Consider the following 18,702-nt stretch of genomic DNA (forward strand, 5'->3'; position numbering starts at 1 on the left):
ATGCAGTTAGGAATTTTACTCACGGCTTTTTCATCGTTCTGGCGATCGTAATGTGATTGACAGGAAATGGGTGTTACTGGGCGGAAACAGGCCGTTTTATGGGCGTGTGGGAAAAAACGCTACCGTTTCCGGAAAAAACGCAGGAGTGGCCGGAGAAACGGAGGAGTGTCTGGGCGAACGCTGGGTGTGTTTGTGACGTCAAACCAGGAACGACAAGCAGTGAAATGATCGCAGATGCCGAGTAAGTCTGGAGCTACTCAGAAACTGCTACGAGGTGTGTAATCGCAATATTGCGAATACATCGTTCGCAATTTTAAGATGCTAAGATTCACTCCCAGTAGGCGGCGGCTTAGCATGAGCAAATCTGCTAAAATCCGCTTGCGAGCGAACAACTCGGAATGACCTCCAAAGCCTCTGGACCTGCTCATTGTTATGTGGTATAAATAAACTGGAGGGCATTATGTTACATAATATAGGCATACTATGAACTATGGGCACTGTATGTCAAAATGTGAATTGGGGCACTGTGTTGCATTATGTGTACTGGCAGCCATACAATGTGACATAACGTGGTTCATAAAATAAACTAGGAAACTACTGTGGGGCATAATATTAACAACTGCTGTGAACAGGTGTCTACCATTGGGACAGGGGCCCCTTCAGAATGTTGATATGGGGTCCACAAAGTTCTGGCTATGCCCCTGAGGGTGTGCTTGGCACTTTGGGGCGGAGAATCAGCACCCCCATAAACACCGTGACACGGCACCCGCCACCAGCAGCAGCGCTGCTGCTGCCTGTTGTAATGTATGCAGCACATAGGACAGGACAACATTGCAGCTGGCTCCTTTCTGTCAGCATTGCAAACTTGAGCTCCACCTTCTAGATCATTGCACAGCACACTTATCGAGTGAGTGTAGGGAGAGACATCATGACATCTCTCCCACAGTATTGAAAGAGGAGCTGCAAAAGCTGTCTGATGAGTCATCCAGCCTGGGGGCAGCGGGACTCACATCTTCAGTACTTATTTTAGGGGGACATTTACTAAGCAGTGATAAGAGTGGAGAAGTGAGCCAGTGGAGAAGTTGGCCATGGCAACCAATCGGCACTGAAGTAACATCTATAATTTGCATAGTATAAAATTATACAGAGCTGATGATTGCTTGATGGGGCAACTTCTCCAATAGCTCACTTCTCTGCTCTTATCACTGCTTAGTAAATGTCCCCCTTAGTCTAGTATACTTAAATTACTCACAGACTGGGCTCAGCGGCTCCCTGAATCTATTCTCTGTGCTCCCCCCTATTCTCCCTTACTGTACTCTACACTGATAGTCCCTCACTGTTCCATACACTTACCCTCACTGCTTTCTACTGCCATCCTCCCTTACTGCTGTCTTCAATGACCGTCACTCACTGCTCCCTACACTCACCCTCACTCACTGCTCCCTAGACTCTTCTTCACTTTTCTCTAAACTCGGCCTCACTCACTACTCAATACACCCATCCTCTTTGCTCCCCACCCTCACTGCTGTCTACTGCTTCCCTTCTTTACAGCGCAGCTATACCAATCAACCCTCACTATTCCCTACACTCACCCTCACTCACTGCTCCCTACACCTACCCTTACTGCTCCCTCACAAAATACACATTACACACAAATAAAAATCACTACATTGCTGCTAGATCAGACTTAGGCAGTGGAGGGAGGAGGGTTGACATTATAATAAAGATATTATAATAAACAGTAATTTATTGTTCTTCAATGTTATAGTTGAATTCTAATGCCGCCTTCCTTTACTCCTCTGCCTAAGTCTGACCTAGCAGCAGGAATAGCATATTTTATTATCAATAATATGGTGTGGCATACTGTAAGGAGTACTACTGTGGCATACTGTGTATAAGGGGTACTACTGTGGTGTACTGTGTATAAGGGGTACTACTGTGGTGAACTGTGTATAAGCGGTACTACTGTGGCGTACTGTGTAAAAGGTGTACTACTGTGTGGCATGCTGTGTAACAGGTGTACTACTGTTTGGTGTACTGTGTATGGGTATTATTGTGGCATAATGTGTATAAGGGGTACTACTGTTGCATAATGTGTACAAGGTGTACTTAGGGTTACCACCTCATTCCTTTAATTCTGGACACATATTAATTACACAGGTTCTGTGGCTGATTAAAACCAGGTGAAATGGAGTCTTGAAATCAGCCAGCGACAGAACCTGTGTAATTAATATGTGTCCAGAATTAAAGGGATGAGGTGGTAACCCTAGGTGTACTACTGTGTGGCAGGGCCGTAACTATGGGTGGGCCAGTGGTGCCTGGCACTTGGCGCACTTGCCAAGTGGGCGCACTACCCGCATCCACCCTTGGTTGTATGCACCACCTCTGTCCCGTGCTGCAGCGTTGTCCGCTTTAAAGTGTGCACTCCCGCATCCAGGAAGTCCTTCCCTTAGGCAGCGCTGAAGCTTCCTGTCCATGTTTGGTCTGCCCGCCTCCCGTCCTGCAGTGTCTTTCTCTTGGCACTGTGATGATCGCAGACGTTTCACTCCAGCACAAGATGCTTCAGGAGTCTCTGGCTGTTTCAAAAAGGAAGGAGCAGCCAGCGTTCACTGTACTCTGCCTTCTCCCTTATAGTGTCCAATTTCATCCTGGGAAATTGGACCCCCCCCCCCCCCCCACACACACACACACACACACACACACACACACACACACACACACACACACACACACACCTGCTTATCTGTTAACTTCTAACTTCTTGGCTGTTGTATAGCAAACCAAAGACAAATTCCTAGTATACGCAAGTATACCTGGCCAATAAAGTTGATTCTGAATACCACAGTGTGAGTATCTATGCTGGCAGCCAGCACACACTGTTAACTATTACCTGCCCGGCTCTTATCTATTACGGCAGCTCCATCCACACACAGCTGAAAATCTCTGCTCACACTGAATATAATCAGTATGAACTTACATTGAACTTCCCTGGTATTTAGTTAATGAGAGACTTTTGTTCATCTTCTGTAGTGAGATGTTTTTACTTCACCATATGGGCTGCCTAAATGGTACTTTGAATATATCTTATTGACATGTGATTTGCAGTGATAACAGGACTCTAATGCACAGGGCCATAACAAAGTGTGAGCAGATGGTGCTTTGCATACAGCGCATTTGTGTTGTGGGCACACCATCTGCATCCACCCTGATTGGCCAGCTGCAGTGCTGCCTGCTATAACACATAAAAGTTGTGTTGCACCCGGCTCCTCTGCCAGATGCACAGCTGCTGCCTACTGATAGGGCAGTGCTGCACATACTATCTCTATCTCCCTGTCCTGTGTGCTGCAGCTGAGTCCCGCTCCTCCTTCTTGACTGGTACAGCAGCGCAGTGTTCCTGCACCATACAGGCCGGAGACACACCTCCCCTCAGCAAGGGATGCCTGGAGGAAGGAGTGGCGGGAGCAGCATCAGCAGCTCTGATTCCATAGTGTACCACAGCTTCAGCCATCAACAGCACAGGGACATCCCCCCTGCTGCCATCATGGCTGCCTGTACTCCAGCCATCATCACATAGGTACCACTGTGTGAATGTCTCTCCCCTCTCTCCCCATCCCACCTCTCTCTCTGTCATTCTACCTGACACCTTTCTTTCTCTCTCCCTCCCAACCCTATCTCTCTCTCCTTCCCTCTCTCTCGTGACTCTACCTGCTGTAATGTGTAATAGGGGACTCTATCTTCCATAATGTGTAAAGGGAGCTCTGCCTGCAGTAATGTGTAAAAGGGGACTCTACAGTACTGTACTTGCCGTAATGTGTAAAAGGGGGCTCTACCTGCCGAAAAAGTGTAAAAGGGCACTCTAGGGGACTCTACCTGCCATGAAAAGAGACGCTACCTGCCGTAATGTGTAAAAGGGGACTCAACCTGCTGTAATGTGTAAAAGGGGATGCTACCTGCTGTAATGTGTAAAAGAGGACTCTACTTGGCATAATGTGTAAAAGGGGACTCTACCTGCCATAATGTGTAAAAGGTTGCTCTACCATGAGTAATGTGTAAAATGGGGCTCTACCTTGCATAATGTGTGACAGGGGCTTTGACGGATGTAATGTGTGACTGGGGCTTAATGGCATAATGTGTGTAAGTGGCGCTACTGTGCGGCATCATTTAAATAATGGAGACCACTGTGAAACGTAATATGAATTGGTATTATTTTGTGGCCACGCACCTTCCCCCATGAATCCATGCCATTATATTTTTGGTGCTTGCCTATGGCACGCACTGGCCCTATTTTATAATTGTGTGTGTTTGTGTGTGTGTGGAGGGGCGCCAATGCTGTTTCTTGCACACAATGCTAAAATGTCTAGTTACGACACTGCTGTGTGGCATACTGTGCAAGGGTTACTATTGTGCATAACGTGAATAAGTCGGACAAACACGTAGCATGACCATGTTCGTTTCCTGCAAGACCATGCCCTGTTTTTTTGCGCACTGTCACTATTTATAATATAATACATGGCACCAAAATGTGTAGTTACTGCTCTGCCTCCTGTACTTTCCATACAGTCACCATTAACCTTCCATATGGTACTGCTATCTCAGTTTCCCTACTTTTTCATACACTTCTCCCAGATTTCTTTTGGTAGAGAAGTCGTGCAATCTTGCTGTGGTTACCACGTATTGGCAGGTGTGCACATTCGTGCTATGTATGCAAGCATTACTGAACTGAGACCAAGGATATATAGGGGTATATTCAATTAGGGTTGAAAGCTGCCATCTGTCGATTCACATACTTTTGAGGGAAACGGGGCCAAATTCGACAGGATTTCGCCCCGTTTCCGACCATCTGAGTCCGACATAAAAAATGTAGGACTGAGATGAGGGACCTTAGAAGATGAGAGGGGGGAGAGCCGTGGGCACACAGGGGAGAGCAGCGCTACAGCCCAGCACTGCAGAAGGATGTGTCAAAGCCGCGCCGCTCACGGCAGCATCCACCCGGCTGCAGCAAGTGAGGCCACGCTTGCTGGAGCCGGGTGGACACTGCCGTGAGGTCAGGCGGCTTTGAGACATCCTCCTGAAGCACTGCTGTAGCGCTGCTCTCCTCCGTCTGCCCGCGGATGTCCCCGCTGGTCTCCCCCCCTCTCCTCTGCTCGCAGGTCTCATCTCAATTCGACTTTTTTTAAAGTCGAATTGAGATGGGATTGAATAGGAGTTGTCGGATCTATTCCGACAAATGCATTTCGGAATGGATCCGACCCTAATTGAATATACCACATAATCTCTGATTTTTTTTAAAAGTATAGTTACTTTATACCTTTATTACTTCTTATTAACAAATGTTATAGACATTTATTATGTGACAAAGCATGTGAGCTTTCTTTTGTTCTGCCTAAGAGACAGTTAATTCCTAAATTGAGGAGGAGAGAAGAACCTTAAAAAAATATAATATCCTGTTTAAAGGTTGCCTCTCTGTGTGTTCAGCTGCAATTTACATTAAGGTTTATGGAACAAGGTAATTACACAATCTGGGGGAAAGGGAGTGGAGTTTAAAATTAGCTTACCTGCTGAGGTGTTCCCATGGCCACTTCAGGAGAATAATACTCAATTTAGGCTTGGGTGGAGGCACTGTAAAAAGAAAGTAAACAAAAATAAGATTTTACTTACCGATAAATCTATTTCTCGTAGTCCGTAGTGGATGCTGGGGACTCCGTAAGGACCATGGGGATATAGCGGCTCCGCAGGAGACAGGGCACAATAATAAAAGCTTTAGGATCAGGTGGTGTGCACTGGCTCCTCCCCCTATGACCCTCCTCCAAGCCTCAGTTAGGATACTGTGCCCGGACGAGCGTGCATAATAAGGAAGGATATTGAATCCCGGGTAAGACTCATACCAGCCACACCAATTACACCGTACAACCTGTGATCTGAACCCAGTTAACAGTATGATAACAACGAAGGAGCCTCTGACAAGATGGCTCACAACAAGAATAACCCGATTTTTGTAACAATAACTATGTACAAGTATTGCAGACAATCCGCACTTGGGATGGGCGCCCAGCATCCACTACGGACTACGAGAAATAGATTTATCGGTAAGTAAAATCTTATTTTCTCTGACGTCCTAGTGGATGCTGGGGACTCCGTAAGGACCATGGGGATTATACCAAAGCTCCCAAACGGGCGGGAGAGTGCGGATGACCCTGCAGCACCGAATGAGAGACTCCACGTCCTCCTCAGCCAGGGTATCAAATTTGTAGAATTTAGCAAACGTGTTTGCCCCTGACCAAGTAACTGCTCGGCAAAGTTGTAAAGCCGAGACCCCTCGGGCAGTCGCCCAAGATGAGCCCCCTTCCTTTTGGAATGGGCTTTTACAGATTTTGGCTGTGGCAGGCCTGCCACAGAATGTGTAAACTGAATTGTATTACAAATCCAGCGAGCAATCGTCTGCTTAGAAGCAGGAGCACCCATCTTGTTGGGTGCATACAGGCTAAACAGCGAGTCAGATTTTCTGACTCCAGCCGTCCTGGAAACATATTTTTCAGGGCCCTGACAACGTCAAGTAACTTGGAGTCCTCCAAGTCCCTAGTACCCGCAGGTACCACAATGGGTTGGTTCATGTGAAAAACAGAAAACACCTTAAGGAGAAATTAAGGACGAGTCCTCAATTCTGCCCTGTCAGAATGAAAAATTAAGTAAGGGCTTTATATATGATAAAGCCGCCAATTCTGACACACGCCTGGCTGAAGCCAGGGCTAATAGCATCGTCACCTTCCATGTGAGATATTTTAAGTCCACAGTGGTGAGTGGTTCAAACCAATGTGACTTTAGGAAACTCAAAACAACATTGAGATCCCAAGGTGCCACTGGGGCACAAAAGGAGGCTGTATATGCAGTACCCCTTTTACAAACATCTGAACGTCAGGCACTAAAGCCAGTTCTTTCTGGAAGAAATTCGACAGGGCCGAAATTTGAACCTTAATGGACCCTAATTTTAGGCCCATAGACAGTCCTGTTTTCAGGAAATGTAGGAAACGACCCAGTTGGAATTCCTCTGTAGGGGCCTTCTTGGCCTCACACCACGCAACATATTTTCACCAAATGCGGTGAAAATGTTTTGCGGTTACATCCTTCCTGTCTTTGACCAGGGTAGGGATGACTTCATCTGGAATGCCCTTTCAGGATCCGGCGTTCAACCGCCATGCCGTCAAACGCGGTCGCGGTAAGTCTTGGAACAGACAAGGCCCCTGCTGGAGCAGGTCCTTTCTTAAAGGTAGAGGCCACGGGTCTTCCGTGAACATCTCTTGAAGTTTCGGGTACCAAGTCCTTCTTGGCCAATCCGGAACCACGAGTATCGTTCTTACTCATCTCCCTCTCATGATTCTCAGTACTTTTGGTATGAGAGGCATAGGAGGGAACACATACTCTGACTGGTACACCCACAGTGTTACCAGAGCGTCCACCGCTATTGCCTGAGGGTCCCTTGACCTGGCGCAATATCTGTCTAGTTTTTTGTTCAGGCGGGACGCCATCATGTCCACCTTTGGTTTTTCCCAACGGTTTACAATCATGTGGAAGACTTCCCGATGAAGTCCCCACTCTCCCGGGTAGAGGTCATGCCTGCTGAGGAAGTCTGCTTCCCAGTTTTCCACTCCCGGAATGAACACTGCTGAGAGTGTTATCACATGATTTTTCGCCCAGCGAAGAATCCTTGTAGTTTCTGCCATTTCCCTCCTGCTTCTTGTGCCGCCCTGTTTACGTGGGCGACTGCCGTGATGTTGTCCCACTGGATCAATACCGGCTGACCTTGAAGCAGAGGTCTTGCTAAGTTTAGAGCATTGTAAATTGCCCTTAGCTCCAGTATATTTATGTGGAGAGAAGTCTCCAGACTTGATCACACTCTCTGGAAATTTTTTCCTTGTGTGACTGCTCCCCAGCCACTCAGGCTGGCATCCGTGGTCACCAGGACCCAGTCCTGAATGCCGAATCTGCGGCCCTTTCATAGATGAGCACTCTGCAGCCACCGCAGAAGAAACACCCTTGTCCTTGGAGACAGGGTTATCCGCTGATGCATCTGAAGATGCGATCCGGACCATTTTTCCAGCAGATCCCACGGAAAGGTTCTTGCGTGAAATCTACCGAATGGGATCGCTTTGTAAGAAACCACCATTTTTCACAGGATCCTTGTGCAATGATGCACTGATACTTTTCCTGGTTTTAGGAGGTTCCTGACTAGCTCGGATAACTCCCTGGCTTTCTTCTCCGGGAGAAAACATCCTTTTCTGGACTGTGTCCAGAATCATCCCTAGGAACAGTAGACGTGTCGTCGGAAAAAACTGCGATTTTGGAATATTTAGAATCCACTCGTGCTGTCGTAGAACTACTTAAGATAGTGCTACTCCGACCTCCAACTGTTCTCTGGACCTTGCCTTTATCAGGAAAGCGTCCATATTTCTTTTAAGAAGAATCATCATTTCGGCCATTACCTTGGTAAAGACCCGGGGTGCCGTGGACAATCCAAACGGCAGCGTCTGAACCGATAGTGACAGTTCTGTACCACGAACCTGAGGTACCCTTGGTGAGAAGGCAAATTTGGACATGTAGGTAAGCGTCCCTGATATCCAGTGACACCATATCGTCCCCTTCTTCCTGGTTCGCTATCACTACTCTGAGTGACTCCATCTTGATTTGAACGCTTGTATGTAAGTGTTCAAATATTTCAGATCTCACCGAGCCGTCTGGCTTCAGTACCACAATATAGTGTGGAATAATACCCCTTCCCTTGTTGTAGAAGGGGTACTTTGATTATCACCTGCTGGGAATACAGCCTGTGAATTGTTCCCAATACTGCCTCCCTGTCGGAGGGAGACGTTGGTAAAGCAGACTTCAGGAACTTGTGAGGGGGAGACGTCTCGAATTTCCAATGTACACCTGGGATACTACGTGTAGGATCCAGGAGTCCACTTGTGAGTGAGCCCCCTGCGTGCTGAAACTCTTGAGATGACCCCCTACCGCACCTGAGTCCGCTTGTACTGCCCCAGCGTCATGCTGCGGACTTGGCAGAAGCTGTGGAGGGCTTCTGTTCCTGGGAATGGGCTGCCTGCTGCAGTCTTCTTCCCTTTCCTCTACCCCTGGGCAGATATGACTGGCCCTTTTGCCCGCCTGCCCTTATGGGGACGAAAGTACTGAGACTGAAAAGACTGTGTCCTTTTCTGCTGAGATGTGACTTGGGGTAACAAAAGGTGGATTTTTCAGCTGTTGCCATGGCCACCAGGTCCGATGGACCGCCCCTTTATACGGCAATACTTCCATGTGCCGTCTGGAATCTGCATCACCTGACCACTGTCGTGTCTTCGTCTGGCAGATATGGACATCACATTTACTCTTGATGCCAGAATGCAAATATCCCTCTGCGCATCTCGCATATATAGAAATGCATCTATAGTCAATAAAATCTTGTCCCTGTCAAGGGTATCAATATTTTCAGTCAGGAAATCCGACCAAGCCCCCTCAGCGCTGCACATCCAGGCTGAGGCGATTGCTGGTCGTAGTATAACACCAGTATGTGTGTATATACTTTTAGGATATTTTTCAGCTTCCTATCAGCTGGCTCCTTGAGGGCTGCCGTATCTGGAGACGGTAACGCCCCTTGTTTTTATAAGCGTGTGAGCGCCTTATCCACCCTAAGGTGTGTTTCCCAACTCGCCCTAACTTCTGGCGGGAAAGGGTATACCGCCAATAATTTTCTATCGGAGGAAACCCACGTATCATCACACACTTCATTTAATTTATCTGATTCAGGAAAAACTACAAGTATTTTATTCACACCCTACATAATACCCTTATTTGTGGTACTTGTAGTATCAGAAATATGTAACACCTCCTTCATTGCCCTTAACATGAAACGTGTGGCCCTAAAGGAAAATACGTTTGTTTATTCACCGTCGACACTGGAGTCAGTGTCCGTGTCTGTGTCTGTGTCAACCGACTGAGGTAAATGGGCGTTTTTACAAGCCCCTGACGGTGTCTGAGACGCCTGGACAGGTACTAATTTGTTTGCCGGCCGTCTCATGTCGTCAACCGACCTTGCAGCGTGTTGACATTATCACGTAATTCCTAAATATGCCATCCATTCCAGTGTCGACTCCCTAGAGAGTGACATCACCAATACAGGCAATTTGCTCTGCCTCCTCACCAACATCGTCCTCCTACATGTCGACACACACGTGCCAACACACAGCACACACACAGGGAATGCTCTGATAGAGGACAGGACCCCACTAGCCCTTTGGGGAGACAGAGGGAGAGTTTGCCAGCACACACCAAAAACGCTATAATTATACAGGGACAACCCCTTATACAAGTGTTTTCCCTTATAGCATTTTTATATATGTAATCATATCGCCAAATAAGTGCCCCCCCTCTCTGTTTTAACCCTGTTTCTGTAGTGCAGTGCAGGGGAGAGCCTGGGAGCCTTCCTCACAGCAGAGCTGAGCAGGAAAATGGCGCCGTGTGCTGAGGAGAATAGGCCCCGCCCCCTTTTCGGCGGGCTCTTCTCCCGGAGTTTGTGAGATCTGGCAGGGGTTAAATACATCCATATAGCCTCAAGGGCTATATGTGATGTATTTTAGCCATAAAAAGGTATTATACATTGCTGCCCAGGGCGCCCCCCCCAGCGCCCTGCACCCTCAGTGACAGTTGGTGACTGTTGGTGAAGTGTGCTGACAACAATGGCGCACAGCTGCAGTGCTGTGCGCTACCTTATGAAGACTGAAAGTCTTCTGCCGCCTGTTTCTGGACTCTGTACCTCTTCAACTTCGGCATCTGCAAGGGGGGTCGGCGGCACGGCTCCGGGACGAACCCCAGGGTGAGACCTGTGTTCCGACTCCCTCTGGAGCTAATGGTGTCCAGTAGCCTAAGAAGCAAATCCATCCTGCACGCAGGTGAGTTTACTTCTCTCCCCTAAGTCCCTCGTAGCAGTGAGCCTGTTGCCAGCAGGTCTCACTGAAAGAAAAAAACCTAACTTAAACTTTTATTCTAAGCAGCTCAGGAGAGCCACCTAGATTGCACCCTTCTCGGCCGGGCACAAAAATCTAACTGAGGCTTGGAGGAGGGTCATAGGGGGAGGAGCCAGTGCACACCACCTGATCCTAAAGCTTTTATTATTGTGCCCTGTCTCCTGCGGAGCCGCTATATCCCCATGGTCCTTACGGAGTCCCCAGCATCCACTAGGACGTCAGAGAAAGGAGAATAAGAGATACCAATTGTCTGACCTATCCTGATTTACCTTTGTCATTGTAACTCTAAAGACCTAGTTACACTGTGAATATGCAATACTGGGACAGTAATATGCTTTACAGTTTACAGGCCTGAAGGTGTGGTTGAAGTGGACACTAACATGTGAAAGAGCTGCAAGAGATGTAGTGTCTGATTGTGGATGAGATGTATCAAGTCTTTGGGAGAGTTTAATTAATCAGCTCCTAACTGTCATTTATCAAGCACAGGCTGAAAAATTACAGAAGGTGACTGGTTAGTACTTTATCTCTGTCTACTTTATCTCTCTCCAAGACTTGATACATCTCACCCTTGGGGCTGCATAATAACGAGGGTCAAATGGCAGGATCATCCTTTGTGTAGCCAGACCTAGGGTCAAAATAGTAATGCTGATCAGAGGTCAAGTTTTCCAAACATTAATCCAGGCCACACTAAAGACAATGCTGCACAACCACACTAAATCCAATACATAGTACCAGGCTGGCATAAGAAATTGTCCCTTTTCCCTTGTCATAATTCCTATGGGGGGAGGGAAAGAAAGAAAGAAAGAAAGAAAGAAAGAAAGAAAGAAAGAAAGAAAGAAAGAAAGAAAGAAAGAAAGAAAGAAAGAAAGAAAGGAAAAAAAAAGAGAAAGAAAGAAAGAAAGAAAAAGAAAGAAAGAGAAAGAAAGAGAGAAAGAAAGAAAGAGAAAAGGAAGGAATGGATGGAAACAGTAGAGAGAAACAGAAGGAATTGGCATGAGAGAGAAGAGAAATAAGAGGGGATTAGGGAGAGGAGGAATATCAGATGAGAGATAGAGGAAGAATAGGAGATGAGAGAGAGTAAAGGAAAAGGTGGAGATGAGAGAGAGAGTGAAGGATCAGGAGGAGATGAGAGAGAGTGAAGGAATAGGAGCAATGGCAGACTCAGTCATTGCTTTTAAGAATGGGCTAGATAAATTCCTAATGGATAAGGATATACAGGGTTATGGTGGTTAAATAACGCACTAGAGTAATAAATTAAAAAAAGAGGACTAGATATAATGGCTGAGCATTCACCACAGTTAAAATTAGTCTTAAAAAGATTACAGTGTAGGAGATCACTAACAGGTTGAACTTGATGGACAAATTGTCTTTTTTCAACCTCAGTAACTATGTTACTATGTTACTATGTTATATGAGAGAGAGTGAAGGAATATGAGGAAATGAGCGAGAAAGAGGAGGAGGAATGGGAGATAAGAGAGACAGGGACAAGGAATAGGAGGAATGAGAGAGAGAGAGAGAGAGAGATTGAGAGGAAGAATAGGAAGAGACGAGAGAGAGTGAAGAAATAGGTGGAGATTAGAGAGAGTGAAGAAATAGGTGGAGATTAGAGAGAGTGAAGAAATAGGTGGAGATGAGAGAGAGAGTGAAGGAATAGGTGGAGATGAGAAAGAGAGAAGGAAGAGGAGAAAAGAGAGAGAAAGGAGGAATAGGAGGAGATGAGAGAGGCAGAATAGAAGTTCATGAGAGAGAGTGAAGGAATAGGAGTACATAAAAGAGAGACAAGGAGGAATAGGAGATAAGAGAGAGAGATCGGAGGAACAGGAGTTCATGAGAGAGAATGAAGGAATTTGAGGAGATGAGAGAGAGGAGGAATAGGAGATAAGAGAGACAGAGGAAGAATGAGAGAGAGAGAGAGAGAGAGAGAGAGAGAGAGAGATAGGAAGAATAGGAGGAGATGAGAAAGAGGGGAGGAATAGAAGATGAGAAAGGGAGCATAAAGAGAGAGTGAAAACTGGGAGAGAAAGAGGGGAAATAGAGACAGAGGGGAGGGATAGAGAGATAGAGAAGGATTAGGAGAAATGTGTGTGTGTGTATGAGAGAGAGAGAGAGGGGGAGGAATAGAGAGAGAGAGAGAGAGAGAAGGAATAGTGGGAAATGTGAGAAAGAGGAGAAAGAGAGAGAGAAAGAAGAAGGAATGGGGAAATGGGAGAGATGAGATGAGAAATAGAAAGAGAGAGAGAGAGAATAAGGTGAAATGGGAGAGGGAGGAGATCTAGAGATAACGAGACAGAAGGAATAGGGGAAATGGGAGAGAAAGGGTAGTAATAGAGAGAAATGGGAGAGAGCGGAGGAGTAGCAATAGAGAGGGGGGAGGAATAGGGGGATAGAAGGATTAAGGGGAAATGGGGAGACAGAAGAGGAACAGTATTGTACTCATTTTGGTGGGAAGCTGTGAGAGTGGTCCCGGTTGGATTGTTTGCTGGACAGACTGATCACAGCTTATTGTCTGTTTGTCCTGATTGCCCTTTTTAAAGACGTGCAGCTCCCTGCCGGACTCTTCTTCTGCTGTCCACTGTAGCTGGTCTTGCATGAGCTGCAGCAGGCCTTATTTATACTAGTCTGGTCCTGGACAGCAGGGGCTGCTGGGACTTGCAGTTTAAAGTAGTTACTTGCTGCACAGGCAGGGGCATAAGTAGTAGCTCTGGAGTCCGATAAATCAGGAGGCAATTCTATTTCATTATATCAGTTTTCTATTTCCTTATATCAGTTGTAGGGCATTGGGTATGAATGCCAGCAGTCGGGATGCCAGTGGTCACATGACCGACTACGACATCCCGACGGTGAAAATCCCAACACCAGACGGGCGTAAGTATTTTACCCCTCTCCCTTCCCCTAACTCTAACCCTCTGGGGTGTTGACTAGGGCTGACTCTCTGGGGGTGTCAGCTATGGTAACCCCCCCCCCCCACTCCCTACTGCCTAACCCTAACCCTCCTCCCTGGGACCTAACCCTAACCCCCACCCCATTACTTACCTTTGGGATGTCACCTGCCGGTGTTCCAGCGCTGGTCTCCTGACGGGTGCCAGGATTCCGGCATTGGTCATATGACCGTCAGCATCCTGACCACCGGGATGCTGAACGCATCCTGTTGTAGGAGCCGTGGCAGGCCCCTTTCTCTATCCAGACCCGGAACCTGACAGACCTACATAGTAATGTCTCATAAAAAATGTATACTGTACATATTTTCCTTTATGTGTATTCATTTTTTTTATGCTATACTCAGGTCTGTATGAAATGTTTCCCCTTCATTTTATCATTCAAATATGGGTAGGTAGGTTTTCAGAGGATAAATTAACAAGTATACTGTGCATTTATGATATGTAATCCTTTTCTAATGTTGTAAGGAACTGCAGAAGAAAAGGACACACACACATTGAAATGCAATGGACATAATTAGATGGTCAAAAGATGGGGTGATAAATATATTGTACTGTCACACTTCTTGCGGAGGAAGTGAAATAGTAAGAGCAGAATAGATAGTATGTACCGGATAGCAAAGTGTACCAATAATGTGATAATGTCGATATTATCTTAAACCATAAAGCTATACCTCTAGATACACTTTTACTGTGGAGCCGCTATGGCCGTTAGACTGAATACACGTGCTACGCACTTTGTACGCTATTTGCGTACAGAGTCCCGTATGTGGTACGTACTTGGCGTACACACGCCGCGCTGAGTGTACAGAGTACGCACAGCGCACGCACACACAATTGATAACCTTTACACCTTGTTAGTGATACAATGCAATGATATGATTACACTTTAAGCCCTTAGCAGCAAAGTACTGCAACGATGTTATACCTTAAACCTTAAGTAGCGCTGACGGTATAAAGTACCCGCAGTGCGTACACCTTATCAATGCTTATAAACCTTATACAGTTAAATATGCTTTTAAACCCTTGCAGGAAAGTGAGGACACAACCCCGATTTGTAGTTGAAACCACAGGGTTCTAAGGCCACCGTGGATTATTTCAAAAGGTAAAACAGTACAAATCATACACTACAGGCTAACAAGATAAATCTAAAACAGAGTAATGGCTACAGAGAATGTACATATGTGAGAATGTTCGCAAGCGCAACATGGCTGGTCCTCCGCTTGTCAGATAGAAAGCGTTCAGAGTCTTCTGATCGGCCAGGCAACAATGGGCTATTTATACACAACTTACATACACAATACAATGGTCACTGTAATCTCATTGTCCATTGGACACAGAGATGTGTCTTTTCATTACAGGAGAGGTCATAGGTTGATTTGAAAATATGGGCAATGTCTTTCCCCAACTGCTCTGGTGGGTGGTATCCACTGGATTCCCGCCGCATACATAATATACAGTAAATACAGTTAATATCTATATTCTACTTTTGCACATAACTATACGCTGGAACATGCGATCTTTCTCTAACCAACACCGGAATGTTACCCTTAAAATACCCTACAGCTGGATACTAGACATCACCTTCCAACCTTTATCTGACCCTTCCTATCATGCAAAGGTGAATCCCTTAGTCCTGGAACTGTTTAAACTGTTGATACTCGCTGATGTGGTGTAGGTGAACTATGTGTACAAAATGCACTATTTGGGTTAAATATGTAATGTTCTAATAACCCTCTACGCGCTCACAAACTTCGCCATAAATACCCATACCACGCGCAGGATCGCAGGAGCGATCTTACGCAAATTGCGGATATGTGCACGCACGGCGGACTGAGTGCACGCGCAGCGGGCATGTGCATGGGGTTAGTACAGGGTATATGCATTACAATATTTTTCGACTTTGACAGTCCACCCTTTGGCGGTCAACAATAACTGCCACTATCTAAACATAAAACAGAAAAATATACAATACAATATCTACAGATGATTGGATAAAAATATACAATACATTATCCATAGATGAGTGGATGGTAGGAGGAGAGGTGTAGGCGGGAAATGTATGACCTAGTGGGATAGTAAAAGCATGCATGTATGAAATCCATGTCTGAGGGGCATGTATCGTCGTGCCATATATGTTCTAGATAAGCTTCGAGGTATTACGAAGTATACATTAAATCCTTCTCATTCCGTGTTAAGGGTCTGTAAGTGGGCCTACAAACACTACTGAGCTCTTTTCGGCTTCTTGTTCCAACAAATGGGGTGCACATTTAGTTGATGATACATGGAGGGGGAACACATGTGAATGCTAATATGTGGATATCACCTGTCGACTATGTGTGTCACTACCTGAAGGTTGTAGAGATGAAGGTAAGAAACATATCAAAAATACATTCACATAACATTTGCGTAATCATTCTTGGGTGTTGATTGAAGTCTTCTCCGGATGGGTGTATTTTTGCTGAGGGAAAACAAAGGAGAAACGGGTGAAAGAAACGGACCAAGGAATCACGTTTTATCACAACATTGTCTCTATTGAAGGGTCATAAATTAAATCAGTTGCTGTAACAATGCCCCCGCTCCTCAAACTCATCACTTTGGTACCGCCCTTGCACCGCGTTAAAATTCGAACACACCTAAATATCAAACCAATCATTATGACAACTCCCAGGATACAAAGGATAAACTTTCCTACACTTACGATAACATTTTGAGCCCATTCTCCTAAACCTGAGAACCAATTTCGTGGGTTCAACCATGAGACCCAGCCGGTCAGTTCATTACTCACAGCAGTAAGGGTAAGGTTGTGTCTCCTCCGGAACTCCCACTTCAACTGCAAGATATCGTCCATCTTTTGATCTATGACCTCGGTTGGGTCATCAGTGCTGTTTGTAATGTACGTGCAGCACTTCACACCATACTGAGTTGCCAAAGTGACACAGTACCCGCCTGTCACCGCTGTGATATAATTGAGGACCATCCTGTGCTGGATCAGTTCCGTTTTGTAAGCTTGCAACTCCCTCCCTGTATACCTGAAGGTGTCATCATACATCTCGGTGATATTATCTATTAGGTTCGCTAGCGCGTGGATATACCTATAATTTATAATTCCTCTGGCGGTACGGGTGATGTCTAACGCGAGTAGGAATTGAATCCCGGTGGATTCGTGGATCAAATCAGAGGCTGCGTGCTCTGTCCTATCTATAAGGTGTCTCTTAATGATGTGTTCATAGTGAGTATGAGTGTAAGGAGCTTGAGCATTGCAGTGGACGTCTTTCATCTTATTATGGGTTATGGTCATAACTTCTGGCAACACTCTTCCAATGTAACACAATCCCTCTGAGTTTGGGGCAAGCCACTTATACGCCTTCCTCCCGCATATGAAATATGCATCATCGGGGAGGACATATGGGACAGAATATGACATTACCATATTGCAAACCTTCCAAGTGAAAAATCCTATCCCTAACTCTCTCATCTGTTCAGTACACGTATCAGGCTGTATGATATGCGCACGGTACCCTGGTGATACTTCTCCAACCCGCATGGTCCTACTTCCTAGAGTATACCTGTACCGAAAATACCTTCCACCGTCGGCTATTTGGCGTATAAGTTCAGAGTCTACGGATATTCTGTCGGCTCTGTGTGAAAATGCCATGGTTTGGTTATTCCATGTCACTTCCCAATTTCCCGGCTTTCGGGAATTGGAAATGTTGAAACATACTAAGGATCTATCCACATGATATTGGTGGAGCTTCAAACTAGGGGGCCTAGAAATATTACATTTCTTGTCCACCGGTCTCCCACCCTGTAATTCAAGTACCTCATCTATTGTTAAAGGGTACGGTACTAATCCTGACTTGCTCTGACCTTGAGGTACTTGTGAGCACACCCAGCATTCTGTTTGGTTTAAAACCTTACCCACTAATGAGTGATAATCACTCAATGGATGATGGTCCATGTTGATATTAAGGCTGGACTGACATCTCTGGATGCACCCGTCCTCAACTATGTTTTCACAGTTTCTACAAATACAATTTTCCTCAGCCAATAACCCTTCACAGTGCCTCCTAGTTTCTTGACTACCAGATCGTTTTCTGATACTCGCCTTTGCTCGGTGGATGTGTTGCTCTTGGAATTCTACAAATCCGTCCTTGCCATCAGAACCCATTCCAGATCCTTTCTCGACCTCTCTGGTACTCTCACAGAAACAGACTGCTCTGGTCAACAACAGGGTCAACAGGAAAACCCGGAATGCAGTCTCTTGGGGTAAGTCCATCTTGTTAAGGGGAGAGAAAAAGGGAGCAATAAGGGGGGGGGGGAGGGTAATGGGAGATGGAGAAAATAATAAAAAGGAAAAAGAAATTTTGTGCAACAACCGCCTCTGGTCTTGTAGTTCTCCGTGCTCAGGTGCCGTGACAACAGTCCTGCCTCTCAACCTTCCCGGAACAGACACTCCAGTGATACGATGTTCTCTCCGAGTCAGCGACCTTTCTGTAGGGAACATAAATCTTGCATTACAATGTGTTTCACTGTTGTGTGAAGTAAACCATTCGTGGAAGATGAAAAAGAGAGAGAATAACAAAAGAAAAATTTGTCAGATTTGCGTTCACCATCAGGCTGTCACACCATCATGTCTATTGGTATCTATGCACAGTCTCCCTTCACCAGTATTTCCACTCTCCACCCTTTGTGCATGGCCAGGCACAGTGATGCTGGTGAGATATACTGGGGTTGGGCAGACCTCTGAAAAGACC

The 18,702-nt window shown here is 46.0% G+C and overlaps 1 protein-coding gene across 1 annotated transcript in view; it reads left to right on the forward strand.

Annotated features, from left to right (window-relative positions):
* LOC134940947 (beta-1,4-galactosyltransferase 1-like) overlaps nt 1-18,702 on the forward strand; it is a 254,026-nt gene that overhangs the window by 182,692 nt on the left and 52,632 nt on the right. The gene's annotated exons all lie outside the window — the stretch shown is intronic.

Source organism: Pseudophryne corroboree, chromosome 1 (assembly GCF_028390025.1).
Source record: "Pseudophryne corroboree isolate aPseCor3 chromosome 1, aPseCor3.hap2, whole genome shotgun sequence".
NCBI lineage: Eukaryota > Metazoa > Chordata > Amphibia > Anura > Myobatrachidae > Pseudophryne > Pseudophryne corroboree.